The following is a 3,720-nucleotide window of genomic DNA, read 5'->3' as shown; positions in this document are numbered from 1 at the left end:
AATACAATCACTATGGTCTATAAAACTATACAGACTCCTCCCTAGAGCTAACCGTAAATAATGGTTTCAGGCTCTCTTGGGTATGTCTAATCATCAAATGAATTTTTGTTTTTTTCTGTGACGGCAGAGTGTAGAAAGTGAAAAATGAATTATTCAGCTACGCATAAACTTCTCTATTTATTTACCCAAAATTAAGGTATATCGAAAAAAAAACTGTGTATGGAGCAATTCAGTTCCCTGACCGAAATGTAGTAAACAGTATTTTAGCAGTCGAATGTTGACTGTATCAAATAACAAACTAATTCGAACTGCACAGAGACTACTCTATATACTACATATATACTATAATAATCTCAAAGAAATATAAAAACTATCATACGCAAAAATATCCTCTCAGACATTCACTTTCCACTCACCTCCATATTCCGCCGCATAGATCTCTGCTCTGTTATGCCTCCCCCGGAACTTTGATCCACTGCTTTGGGGCCAAGCTCTGCGCTCATCTATTAATAAGCATAATTTATGGCGGGCCATTTAGAGTGGGAGCGGGGCGGGGCAGGGCTGGCGCCTTGCGCTGCTTTCTTGGCGGCTCACGCAAAAATAATTAAATTTAAATATTAAACAGCTTCTACTCATTTGTCAAACGCTGCTGCCGCACGCAGAGGCCATAATTCAGCTAAAAACCGCTATATAATGCACGAGTAATACGATATCGGCTGCGTGGGGCAAAGGGGGAGGGATCAGGCTGAGCTGGGCTAAAACAGATAAATTGACAACTCACGTGCCGGAGACGAGTTGTTTATTAACCAAGGCCCGTGGCAAAGGAGAGGCTAAGGGTGCTTGAGATATGAATATTTCAGCTGAAATCTGAACTAAAAATAAAAATGATTTCTAGCTGCTTCAAATAGTTGGAATTTGAATCAAAAGGAAGTGAAGAGAGAAAAAAAAACCAACTTTGAATTGAGCAAAAACCCCATAAAAATAACTCGAGCAGGAGCGGGGGTGGCGGGGCAGCGCCTCTGCTGGCAGCTAACCAGCTGGATTCAGTCAAGGCCAACAGGCAACATCAACAAAGGCGAAAAAACAACCGAAACCGAAACAGAAACAAAAACAAAAGCAATAGCAGGAGTAGGAGCAGCAGCAGCAGCAGCAGCAGGAGATGGAGCAGCAGCAAGAGCAAATATGCTGTCGAGGACGAAATAGACTTTTGGTTTTTCATCTTTTGGCCAAATTGTTTATGCAAATTTTGAATAAATAAACAAGATTGTTAATTTAGTTAAATATTTCATTTTTGTGCCGTTTTCATCAGAAGGAATGGCACGCCCTTCAGCCCCTCAGCCCCTCAGCCCTCGGCAGGCACGTGCTGTAGGTGTGGCCTCCTCTTCGGCTGCTTCGGCTGGTTGTCATGAATTTTGATGCCGGCACTCATTAGGCGCTGCCGTCGATGCCGACGACGACGACGACGAGCAGGAGGCGGGCTGACAGCGCAGGGGGAGAGGGTGCAAAGGATTGCGGCCTTATCCGGAAACAGGATGGCAGCCGATGTTGATGTCGATGCTGTTTTCATCTTGTTGTTGTTGTTGCCGTTCTTTCAGTTTTTTTTTTCTCTCTCTCTCTGCCCAAGGCACAATAAAATATATATGTATCTGTATATGTGTGTATGTTTTTGTATTTGTTTGCAACGTGTGTGTGTGTGTGTGTGTGTGTGTGCTGGTCCACTCTTTGTCTGCTTGCTTGTGGCATTTATGTTTGTATTTCTGCACTTGTACAAACACATGTTAATTGGCCGTAATTGTACGTCTTTCAAGCCACACAGAAGGAGAGAGAGAGAGAGGCAGAGTGGGGGGTTGAGTGCTGCATGGCCCAAGCTGAAATTGTAAAACAACAACAACTGAGCAAACAATGAAAATTATCATAAAACTTTTGCCTAAATGTTTTGCCATTGTAATCAAAATTTAAATATTCCAAAATAGGCCTTTGCACACACACACACACACACACACACACACATGACCACATACATATACAAAAGAGTTTTGTTTTACACTAACTCTCTCTATCTGTCCCTCTCTATCTCTCTCTCTCTCTCTCTCTCTCTGCGTGGGAGTCACAAAATTTATGACCATATGACGCTGAACTATGCGTAAGAGTGTGCCGCCCCCCGCCTCCTCGCCCCCTGCACGCCATTTTAATAAACTTCATATGTCGCCTGTCGCCATTTTTTTCTGTATTCAGTTCATTCGTTTTTTTTTTTTGCTCTACTTCTGCTTCTTCTTCGTTTCTCGCCGCCAAGGCAACTAGAGTCTTGCGGCTTTATTAGTCAGTGATTTATGTAGTCAGAGATAGTGCGCCAGCTGCCCAGGAGCAGCAGCCCGAGCGCCAGCTGGAACAATGTGCCAGCCATGTGCATGTCCTGGCTAGAAAATTTATACATGCGGCTGTGCAAGTAGTCGGGCGTGGACAAATGAATGACATGGCAGTGCTCGGCCAGTTAAATTGAACTAATCGTCTGGGCAAGATCTGCGAGGCAAAGCCAGGCCAGGCCAGGCCAGGCTAGGACAGACCTCCATATGCTATGCAGCTTTATGGCCAGCAGGCAATTTAAAAAAGCAAATTATTGAGTGCTTTATATTGAGTGCACACACATGCATCATCTATGCCATCTGTGTATGTGTGTGTGCTTGATGATGGACATGTTTATTTGGCATTGGCGTCACGTATTTGACGCAACGTTTGGGCCTTTAATTCGCTTAGGCTAAAGCGCGACTAACATCACGTTCTCGTAATTATTTACAGGAGCGCCGCGGCAGAAAAATAAACCATTCTATAATAACATATCATACGGAATATGTGTTATTTATGAGCATTACGACAGCAACATATTTATCTCTCTCCTGCTCACAATCGTACTGCCTCTCTCCCCCTCTCACTCACACCACCGACTGCGCGCGGGTCTATGAATAAATTCATTGAAACATGCTCAGAGGCGAGAATTGGGCTAAATGATATAATATTTATATTTATTGTATTTGGTAACAAAGTGCAGTATTTTTTTCTTTTTTTTTTTTTCTTTTAATATATACATAAATGTATTTATTATATATGTATATATATTTTTTATACTTTACATAAAAGTATATAGTTTTATAAAGTTACCCTGCAATTGTAATTTTTATTTTTTAATTCTGACTGTATAAAATTTTCCATCAGAGCTCTAATGAATTCTTCGCTTATTTAAAATTACTTTCAAATTTTAATTTAATTTAAAAAAAAATTTTAATATTTATTTTTATTTACATTTCCATAGCTTACAAATTTTGATGTTATTTATAATTAATGTATTTAAAAATGTGGGAACATATAATTTTTATATCTTTTATAAAATAAAATATTTTTATATTTATTTTAATATTTTTATATATTTTGTTTTTATTAATTTTTTCTTAAATTATCATGTAAAATAATTTTATTATGTTATCTAATTTTTTTTTAGGATTTTCCCACTAATATATATATTTTTATGTGTCTTTTCTTTATTAATGTATTTTAATATGAAATATTTTTTTATATAGCATAATTTTAATTTATTTCTTTTATAAGTTTTTTCCTAACAATTTTTTATTTTTGTTTGAAGTATCTTTTATTAATATATAACTTAGATAAGCATTTTAACTCTATTTTTAGGTGAATATATTTTAATGCAATTTAAATATAAATTTT

At 38.0% G+C, this 3,720-nt stretch overlaps 1 long non-coding RNA gene across 1 annotated transcript; it reads left to right on the top strand.

Annotated features, from left to right (window-relative positions):
• Positions 1 to 374: 374 nt before the first annotated feature.
• LOC149092076 (uncharacterized) lies at positions 375 to 1,281 on the top strand. Its single transcript, XR_016197690.1, has 2 exons — positions 375 to 836; positions 896 to 1,281. It is a non-coding gene; the product is annotated as an uncharacterized LOC149092076 (long non-coding RNA).
• The last annotated feature ends 2,439 nt before the right edge of the window (positions 1,282 to 3,720 follow it).

This window comes from Drosophila navojoa, chromosome 2 (genome assembly GCF_054131105.1).
Source record: "Drosophila navojoa isolate 15081-1374.11 chromosome 2, UAZ_NAV_1.0, whole genome shotgun sequence".
NCBI lineage: Eukaryota > Metazoa > Arthropoda > Insecta > Diptera > Drosophilidae > Drosophila > Drosophila navojoa.
This window is presented reverse-complemented; position numbering and strand designations above follow the sequence as displayed.